The sequence below is a fragment of the Rattus norvegicus genome, chromosome 5 (genome assembly GCF_036323735.1).
Source record: "Rattus norvegicus strain BN/NHsdMcwi chromosome 5, GRCr8, whole genome shotgun sequence".
Classification (NCBI taxonomy): Eukaryota; Metazoa; Chordata; class Mammalia; order Rodentia; family Muridae; genus Rattus; species Rattus norvegicus.
In genome coordinates, this window is record NC_086023.1 from 11,318,099 (window position 1) to 11,328,671 (window position 10,573).

The 10,573-nt window shown below is 44.6% G+C and overlaps 1 long non-coding RNA gene across 3 annotated transcripts; it reads right to left on the bottom strand.

Moving 5' to 3' along the window:
* Window positions 1-4,053: 4,053 nt before the first annotated feature.
* On the bottom strand, window positions 4,054-9,911 carry LOC102548247 (uncharacterized). 3 transcript variants are annotated; one of them, XR_010066821.1, is made up of 6 exons: window positions 9,593-9,830; window positions 9,319-9,499; window positions 7,549-7,621; window positions 6,889-7,194; window positions 6,554-6,717; window positions 4,054-5,746 (listed from the first exon to the last, which is right to left on the bottom strand). It is a non-coding gene; the product is annotated as an uncharacterized LOC102548247 (long non-coding RNA). The 3 variants fall into 3 exon arrangements; XR_353815.5 differs by having other exon boundaries at window positions 9,315-9,499; XR_010066820.1 differs by lacking the exon at window positions 6,554-6,717 and having other exon boundaries at window positions 9,315-9,499; window positions 9,811-9,911.
* Window positions 9,912-10,573: the final 662 nt, after the last annotated feature.

Below are 10,573 nucleotides of genomic sequence, written 5' to 3' on the forward strand. Positions count from 1 at the left end.
CTTATATAGCTTTATAATAGGTAATACTTTTGTTCTTACATCCTCAGCATTGTAATAGGTAATACTTTTGTTCTTACTATTCTCAGCATTGTAATAGGTAATACTTTTGGAAGTACAGGTTTTGTTGTATTTACTCAGCTTAGTATTTTAAGCATCACAAAAAACCATGAGGAGGAAGGTCCTAATTTTAGCTCTGGTTTATAGACAAGAAATATTAAGAGCTGTGGAAAAATTCAAACATCTAGAAAGATGGAGGGTCTAGACTTAAATTCCTACCTCCAGAATTTATATCACTAATGAGTTTCTCCTTTTCCCAGAGCTTTGCATTCTATTCCTGAGGATTTTAAGGGCTTAGGGTCATTCACCCCAAGTCTCCCTCACAGTCCTCTGGCCTCCCTGCCCTCATGATATATAGAGAAGTTTTCTGTAATTGTAGAAGTGATTTCTGCTTTTTGCACTGAGATGAGACTACAGTGAGACCTCAAGGAATGGTCTGTAATGCACAGAACTCTGTGAGTTCGAGGTTAACCTGGTAACCTAGAGAGTCACAAGCCAGTCACATTTGCACAGTGAGATCCTGTTTAAAAACAAAACAAAGCGAAAAACCAAGCAATCAAATAAACAAGCAAGAGCAACAACAGCAATAACAAAACTCCAAAAATAAACAGGGTGGGAGGAGAGACAGAGAAAGAGAGAGGAGGAGGGGGAGGGGGAGGGAGAGGGAGGGATAGAAAAGGGGGAGGAGGGGGGGAAGAGGAGAACGAAATGGTCCCTGTGATCTGTGTTTTGCATTCAGGACTAAGATCAAGTCCCCTCATCAGCTAACAGAAGCATTGAATGGCAGGGAAACCAGCATGTCTGCCTATTACCAACAGTTGCCTAGGGAGTGACCTCAGTGCCTTTCCTTTTTCTCGGCCTCTATATCTTCTGTGGGGCCTAATAGCTACATGTATTTTTGATTTTTAAAAATAAGGCAAATATCCCCGTGGCAGTCCTTAAATAGCATTCCTAATCAGTCATTTCCAACTTCCTTAATTGGCCCCCGGGGAGTTTAAGTTGACATGCCTTATTTTCTCAGAACAATGCCAAGCATACTTTCCTGATGCTTCATTTGAACCAGGATTGAGTTCTAATATCTAAGACATGTCTGATAACATTATAAACCACTGAGAAACCAATTATTGGATTAGGAATTAGATTTAAAGGATGCCAAGGGGGAAATAGAAAGTGTTTCAGCATTAAAAAACGTTATGGGTTTTTAATTTTCCCCCTGAAATATTTTTTGAATGGTTTTCCAAAATAAGTTAAAGAAAGTTTGATGTGTGCTGTGCCACCACTTTTATTGCCTGACTGTCTGCATTTCTTAGAAAATGGGTTACGTTTATTTATTGGTAACTAAGCTCTCCTAAGGAAAATATTTGGGTAATCATATAAAAAAATCTCAAGAGAAAATATACATGGGAAATTATTTTCGAAGTATCCACTGAATCTAAGAAAGTCTGCAATTGACCATGAAGTTATGAAGATTTTTCTGAAGAGTTAAATTGGTTAAAATGGACTCTGCTTAAATTCAGAACTGGGACTGGGGGATGACATTAGTTAAAATCAACTAATGTCAATGATCTGAATCCAGGGGAACTTTGTTTGGGGGGATGGGTCTCCAACGGGTCAGCTAGTAGAAAGTTCCCCAGATCGCAAGCCAACAAGTCACAAGCAAGTGTTTGCATTTTGTTCTGGAAACAAACTCTGTTAAAGCGCAAAGTCCTGCATCGTTCCTTGAGATGCTACCATTATCTGCAAACATCGGAAACCAAGCCCATGTAAGAAGCCATAGCTGCCAGACGGCAGTGGAAAGAAATAAGCAGGAAAATGCAAACGGCGCCATTTAGGCTGTTTGAACCTCACTAGAAATGAATTCAGGATCATAGCAAAGTCAAAACAGAAGTGGAGGTTTGGGGGTGCAGCACGTGTTTGGGGTGCAGCTCAAGTTTGGGGGTGCAGTTCAGGTTTGGGGTGAAGCTCATGTTTGGGGGTGCAGCTCAGGTTTCGGGGCACAGTTCAGGTTTGGGGGTGCAGCTCAGGTTTGGGGTGCAGCTCATGTTGGGGGTGCAGCTCATGTTTGGGGTGCAGCTCATGTTTGGAGGTGCAGCTCATGTTTGGGGGTGCAGCTCAGGTTTGGGGTGCAGCTCATGTTTGGGGTGCAGCTCATGTTTGGGGGTGCAGCTCATGTTTGGGGGTGCAGCTCAGGTTTGGGGTGCAGCTCAGCATTGGAGGTGCAGCTCAGGTTTGGGGTGCAGCTCAGGTTTGGGGGCGCAGTTCAGGTTTGGGGTGCAGCTCAGGTTTGGGGGCACAGTTCAGGTTTGGCGTGCAGCTCAGGTTTGGAGGTGCAGCTCAGGTTTGTGCAGTGGGAAGAACACATGCCCAGCTCCGACAAGACCCAGGTTTCAGCCATTACTGCCAAGTGAGTGATAACTCAATAAAATAAAATAAAATAAAATAAAATAAAATAAAATAAAATAAAATAAAATAAAATAAAATAAAATAAAATAAAACAGGCAGTCCAGACGCCAGGGACAGGAAGAGTGATCAATTCAGGAACATTCAGTGTCCAAAGCACACCTGACTCTTGTCCTCGTTTAAACTGCATTTGAAATGGACGTAAAAATCAACGGGAAAACTTTGGAGTTACACCTACTTTGAACGCTCTAAAGTGGAGATTTAAGGAACCGTATCCTGCTGGAAGCCCTGAGCTCGTGTAGGGAGCTGGTCGCTTGTAGTTTCTCTGTTGGAATTCATCTGACTTAGGAGGTTATGTGTTTGATTTTGCTGTTGTTTAGGTCAATTAGGCCTCCCACCCTTGTCTCAACAGTAAGGACAGCACTGTTCTAGAAGCACTGGGAGTAGGCTTCTTGTGTCTGGACACTAGGAGCCCAAAAAAAAACCAAGCCCAGCATGTTTCTATTATTACTGATAGATGACTTTTAAACACGAATTAACCTAATGATAAGTTGGCTATGCATTTAATTTTTTTAAAAAACTTATCAGTCCCTACATCCTCCTATATAAACTTAAAAGAAATATGCAGACATTTCTCTTAAATTTCTTTTTCACACTCATCTCTGAAGTGGTATTTGGATACCAAGTTCTTGGACATCTCTGCTAGTGGTAATACTACCAAGGAGAAGATAGACATGCAGAATTTCTGGCATATTATAGGATGAAATAGTCACAAAGAGTCCAGATTGAACCAGGCCACGAGAGAGAGGAGGGGCGAGCAAGAGAGGAGGAGCCAAGAGGTCAAAGAGTCCATTATCGAGTCAAGAGAGGAGCCAAGAGAACCCGGGGTGTGGGCGTGGGCGTGGGCGTGGGCGAACAGACTTGTAGGGAAGAGGAAATGGGGGAAGGGAAACAAAGCCCAGGCTAGAGAGGCTTAGGAAACAGGGTGAGGTGACTTGCTCTCAGTGGTGGTGGTGCAGGCCTTTAATCCCAGCAGGTGGGAGGCAGAGGCAGGTGGTTCTGTGTGTTCTAATCCAGCCTGGTCTGTAGAGTGAGTTCCAGGACCCATTGGGGGAAAAGGTGAGAAAAGTGGACAGGAGCCACAGGAGAGCCTAGGGGACAAGCAGACACTTTGGTGCGCTAATAGATAACAGGGTCATTTGTCCTAAGTTTCTTTGTTACCCTGACAGACCTGTCACTCACACTAAAATTAAAAAGTCTATCAAACCTTTTTATTTTTGGCACATACCACAACCATGGTCTGCAAACAGCAAATATTTAAGAAGAATGAGAAATACCAGTTTTCAATTCTTTTGGAGGATTTTGGGTCAGTTAATGGAATCAAATTCGAAGGTACATTCATATTCAGTAGCCACTGGAACTGTTTCCAGGATACCCGTAGACACTAAACTCGCACGTGCCAATCAAATGCTATAACATTTGCAGATGACCTATAAATACTGACCAACATTACTTTATTTCTGGACTTCCTGTATACCCAGTGTCTTGGTTACTTGTCTATGGCTGTGACGAGACACCAGAACCAAGGCAACTTACAGAAGCAAGGGTTTATTTGGGATACGTGGCTCCAGAGAGATGTGTCCAACATTGTTACAGTGAGGTAACAGGGCATCGGGCAGACATGGTGGCTTGAGCAACAAGCTGAGAGTCACACGCAGCAGGCAGAGCAAGCACTCTGGGAATGGCATGAGCCTTCTGAAACCTCAAAGCCAGCCCTCAACTTTGTCTAGCAAGGTCACATCTACCAACTGGGGGCCAAGTATCCAAACATCTGATCTTGTGGGGAGTTTTCGTTCACACCACCATATCTAGAACAACTTAACTGATGTGTGTGCTACATTGTTTAGAGAGTGACATTTAACAAAATCTACCGACTTGCCTCCGGGATATTTCTGTTTTGTAGTTAATTGAACATACAGATAGAGAATCTATCCACAAAGGATCAGTGTTCTACAAAAATCCAAATATAGGTCTTTTTGTGGTTGGAGAAGTCTGGGTCTGATGCAGAACAGATGGCTTACAGTCATGGAAAAGGACCTGTGGGGGAGGTCAGGATGAGAAGATAGGCAATTGATTCATCAGGCCTCTAGACATAGGCAGGATGGGAGGTAGGGAGGTACCATTAACTAGAAATGATTTAGAGTTCAATTGGACTGGGAGAGGCCAGATACCATCATGATGCAGGGCTCAATCATGATTATTGGAGAAGCAAGCAAGCAAGCGAAGGACCCTAGTTCTATCTGAAGTCTAAGAGCTATTAAGAAGCTTGGCCTGGTAGAAAGTAGGAAGGTTACGGGGTTCCTGTGAAGGGCCCTAGGGGCTTTTGCCCCTACACACACTGCCTCAGGTCAAGATTAGGCCAAGTACCAGCTTCCGGCCTTGAGTCAAGGCTAGGCCAAGTTCCGTTCTCCACCCACAGTTCTCGGAGAAGCAGGGATATTCTTGAAAAACTGCAGAATGTACTGACTGATAGTCACCTAACCCTCTGGTCCCAGATAGAGTTCAAATGCATGTCATATGCTAGCCAATAAGTTTAAACTGTAACCTTGCTGATGTAACCTGTACCCCTAAAAAGTATAAAAACTGTTTGTTATAGCCATTGGGGTCACCGTATAGTCACTCGAAATGCCATGAGGGGCTGATGAAGGTCCACGTGGACGCACCAGAACAATAAACCTCTTTCGTTTGCATCGAACTCCATTCCTGTGTCTCACTTGGGGGGTTTTCTGGTAGTTAAGACTCACTTCAAGCCTTACACAAGCAAGCAAACAAACACCACAGATTGGAGCAGACGTGCAGGCCTTGTGAAAATCGTCAAGACAGGCTCTTTTTTCTGTTCTGCTTTAAAACAGGTTCCTAGAAGTGGCCATAAGCACTCAAAGGCTCGGGAATTCTCTCTGATGAGCCTCACAATAGGGCAGCGAGAGCCATTCTCTACTATTGTAACTAGGCCTCAGCCTGTGCTCACCCAGGTTCAGTCACCTGTCCTCAACTGGCCCAGTCAATGATACTAACAGTGAAAAGTTAGAGCAAGGACATTTTTTTCAGTGTGTTCATGTTGTGAAGAGGGATAAAGAGATCCGTTGTGCCCCTCCCCTAGTCCACTTTTTGTTTTGATTTGAGGGTAAGCTTTAAGCGGCAGGCAATACTCAGCAACCTGCAAGAGTGTGTCCCGCTCATCATGGTTCATCCAAGAGTCTCCTAGGTCATCGACAAGCTGAAGATCTTCCTGCAGGAGAAAAATTTTTCTTCTGGCTGACACCCCATCCCCCAACCCTCATGCTGACACCCCATCCCCCACTCTCCTCTTGTTGACATCCCATCCCCCATCTTCCTCTGACTGACACCCTATCCCCTACCCTTCTCTGACTGACACCCCATCCCCCACCCTCCTCTGGTTGACATTCCATCCCCCATTTTCCTCTGGCTGAGACCCCCAACCCCCACCCTCCTCTTCTTGACAGCCCATCCCCGACCCTCTTCTGGCTGACATCCCCATCCCCCATCCCTCAGCTTCAGACCTTTCTTCTCCAGTAGGTGATTCTTAAGGAAGATCTAATTTCTTGGGGGTCATTGTTTTAATAGTTTGAGAGCCAAAGAGAGGGACACATATGCCTCTTTATAGTTTTTTTCCCCCACTGGGAAGTGAGTGTGACTGGGGTTCATAATATCAAATTCCCAAATAATCAATAAAAATATTATGAAAAAAAAAGAATGTATCCTTTTCTCCTGGGAAGGCCAGTTACTGCACGTGGATTCCAGGTGCCCTCCGATGCCCAGCATTCAGATAATGGCACACATCCTGTCTACAGAGCTTTCTTTGGTCCCCTACATCTCTGCTCAGGTGTCACCCACAAGAACGCTGCTCTCTGCTCATGTAGAGATAGTCACGGTTCCTTTAGCTATGCTCCTACTTTCTTCAAACCTCAGTTATTTAACTGGTAAGAGCATAATGGTCAAGGTCTGGGACACACACTATCGAGGCCACATCAGGTACTACTGGTTTAGGTTGAGTAGTTTGTATGTCAACGGCCACCTTGGCTTCCACATGTGGGGAGTTGGAGGATCACGAGCTCAGAAGCCTGAGGACTGTTCTTGAGTCCCTGAGAGTGGCAGGATTCGAGGATGATTCTGCTCCTTCAGTGGGTTTCAAACGTTACTCTCCTGAAAGCATCACACCTAGAGAGATGGCTGTAAGACCTGTGGGGAAACAGAGTGCTTTCCTCTGAGAAACAGGTCACCTTAGTGTTATTTCTGCTCTTAGTGGTTAACTGATCCTGAGTCAGTAGCTTGGCACAGCACCATTCACTTCACACCCTGGCTGTTTCTCACAGCTCTCGAAGCCCCCACCCCGACCCAACCTCCACTTACAATCAAAGCTTATCTTCCAGATCACCAGAAATCAGCCTGGAAGCCTCCGGTTTGAGGGGAATCCATTCTTTAGTTTGATGTCTCACAGAGTAGAGTAAGGAGGTTTGGCTCTTAAAACTCAGACTCTAGCTAGGTGTGGTGGTATATGCTTGAGCAGGCACCCAGGAGGCTGAAGCAAGCTCAGGATCACCCTAGGCTACGTAGAGTGATGGGATATATAGAGATGTTTGGTGCTCCAGCTGTGAATTATACTGAGTTTCCTGTTGTGATGTTGAGATGTTGGTGGATTATATTTATGGTTGGTCACTGAAAGAATAAAAAATGCAGCTAAGAAGTCAGAAGTTTAAAAAAGCCCCAAATACCTCAAATTCCAGACCCTGCCCTCTACCTGTACTAACTGACCATAAAGTTAGATTAAAATCTTAGAGAATAATCTTGAGAAGCGGGAAGCTCCTCCTTGTGATTTTTCACTGGCATTCTCGACATTTTCCAATGACGCCCTCCCTACCCACTGGGGTTGAGGTTTCTTCCTTTAAATTCCCCTTGTCTTAGTTATTGGGGGTCGAACTCCACTGCCCCTGCGTGGGATATGAGTCTCGACCCCAGTGCACTGGTTCCTATCAATAAACCTCATGTTTATTACAGCAAGGACAGTCTCACGTGAGTTCTTGGGGGGTCGCATCATCCCGAGACTTGAGTGAGGGTCTCCCCGCTCCAGGGGTCTTTCAGTCACCTGTGAGGGTAATTATGATTATATACAAATTTACCCCTGACTTTATCATATTGTTTTTGTTGTTGTTGTTGTTGTTGTTGTTTTGTTTGAGACAGAACTTCGCTGTGCCGTTTTGGCTGTCTTGGATCAAGACCAATGTAGACCAAGCTGTTTCCAACTCACCGAGAGTTGCCTGCCTTTGCCTCCTAAGTGCCGAGACTAAAGATGTGCACCACCATCACCGGACTTATTTTCAATGCTTTAATTTAAATTTTAATTTATGTATATGAGTATCTAACTGTATGTGTGTTGGTGCACCATATGCCTTAGGTCTGCTCACAAATGCCTGAAGACAACAGATTTCCTGGAACTGAAATTACATTTGTGGATTCTGGGAGTCAAACCCAGGTTCCCTGGAAGAGCAGCCGGTGCTCTTAGCTGCTCAATCATCTCTGCAGCCCTGTTTCCCACTCGTGACAATCAAGGGAACTGCAGGGGCAGCAGGCAGAGGATTCTGGGGGTCTCACATCCTCTCTATTCAGGGCAACAGAGTTGATGACCTCCCTCCCAAATCCTTTCTCCCCCCCCCCCCCCCCCCCGGAGCTGGGGACCGAACCCAGGGCCTTGCACTTCCTAGGCAAGCGCTCTACCACTGAGCTAAATCCCCAACCCCCCAAATCCTTTCTGAATAGATGTGAGCTATGGCTTCAGGTAAGGTGGGGCGAGCACATTGTACAAGCTGGTCTAGAGAGAGCAGCCGTCACAAGCACTGAGTGTTTCAGGTCCTGAAAACCTGAATCCAGTGGTTGGCACTGAGGATGGAAAGGTGTGGATGGGCACAAAGACCATCTAGACTGGCTAAGGATGGGGAATGAGGAGATACGCTCGAAGTGCACAGCACAATCAGGTGAAATCGCCTTTATATAACCGAGAAAACTTATATAACTTAAGAAAATATAAAGCATCCAACGGTTTTTAAAAGGCAAAAGAATGTAAAGAGGTCCTTTAGTGGGCTCAGGACCAAAGACAGATGCACCCATTGTTAACAGCTCTCAAGGGGTAGCTTGCATTTCTTTATGTTTGTTCTGTCCGATTAAGGAAGTCTGTTCTCAATATTTTATTTGTTTAGAATGCTTTCCGACTAAAACCTGACATTGCCAATGTGATCAAGGGCCTGGGTGTGTATCTTGAGCACATCACAGCACAACCCCAGCCCTAAGACAGTGAGTAGGAACCCGGTTGAGCTAATTTCCTGGCCTCTCTGATGGTGCCAGGCCGCTGCTGGTTGTCAATTTCACACATACAATTTCTCTCTATTCAGAGCTGACAGCTTGGATTTCCCCTTCCATTGTGAGGGCTGTTCTGGTTTCTGGCTTCCCCGTGCTTGCATTTGGTAACCTTTGCCCTCTTATTTGGTACAAGCCAAAATGCCATCTTTGGAAAACTAATGTACCAGAGAAAAATGGTAGCATGAAGCCACGTCACCTACTGTTCTTTTTCTTTCTGTCCATGAAGGTTATTATTAGAACTCATTTTAGAGAATTTCAAACCCATTCAGAGTATCATGGCTTTAAATTTCTCTAATGGAAGCAAAGCTTTTGATGTTTGGGTTTTAGAAGCCTGCCTGGCTTCTTTAGAGTTCAAATTTTTATACACTCACACAATTGATCAAAGACCCTGTTTTGAGACAGAGGGAAAAGGCAATTTACTTTACCTACGGTTATTTTGTGATCTCCATATTATTATTACAGTTTTTATTCCTGAACCCTCTTTCTGTTTGAAGATCTACTTCCCCATGCGCATACACTGGCCTCGTCTTCTTTTTGATCAGCCGGAGAAGCCGTCTGGAAACAATTGAGGGTGACGTCACAAATCCAGCATTATGATTTTCGATGTAGTCTGAAAGAACAAATGAAGGAGCCAGGAAGGTTGATTAACCCTTAAGCACAAATATCACATTCCCGAGAGGCACTGGAGTAAGTAGCGGGTTACCTTGGTAAACACTCTGCCTTGGTAAAGGAGCACGTTTACTCTCATCTCTACTAGTTATAGCAAAAAGAGCAAACGGCCCTCCAGGGGTAAGGCTGACTACTCATGCCAACGCTCAAAAGGCTTTGAAGCATTAGCTCTGGCAGAATGTCCCGAAGCTAAACACAGGAGACTGAAAAGTCTTAAACCGGGGCTAAAGGTCATAGGCAAGGACAATAGACCTGGAATTTGGAAGAATTCATACTCCGCTGAAGAATTCCCAGACACTCATGAAAATAGCAGGTTGCCTAACTCACAGAAGACACTAAACCGGAAGTAAGCCCTCCACTGAAGCGCGAGCAAGTGATTGGAGGACGGCAATCTCAGCTGCGAGGGCAAAAGCCTCGAATCGCCATGGGAATGACCCTGAAATTAAAGCTAATTGGAGGAGTGATTTCTTCTTGCTTCTAGAAACAGTTTGCTCTGAAAACTCTCTCATTCTGGAGTAAAATGTATGTTTGTTTTTGGCTTGAACAGTCCAGTCTCCTACCTCTGAATTTCAGCCAGAGGCTAAGGGAGGGGCACAGTCCCAGGAGCTCCTCAGCTCTGGCAGAGCTGTAAGGACTTTCCTGTGGAGAAATCACAGAGTAGCAACTGCACACTTTTTCCCCTGCTCTTTAAACCAGCAGTCCTCCATTTTCTGGGCTCGTTCCCAGATGCAATCTACTATAATTGTATATAGTTTTTAAGCAAAGGTGATTCATTTTAAAATTCCTGGAATGCTCCTTAATTTTAATATTTTTGCAAAATACCAATAAATCCAGTCATTCCTTTAAATTATTATTACGTGTTGTGATTTTAGCCTGTAAAATATGGTCAATATACTACTAGTTCATGAACTTCGTTTGGCCACCCAGCTGTGCCCAGAGAAGCCTCCCTCTGCAGAACTAATTTAATTGGTCACCATTGAATTCAAGTGTGCTATTGACATCACTCTTATCTGAT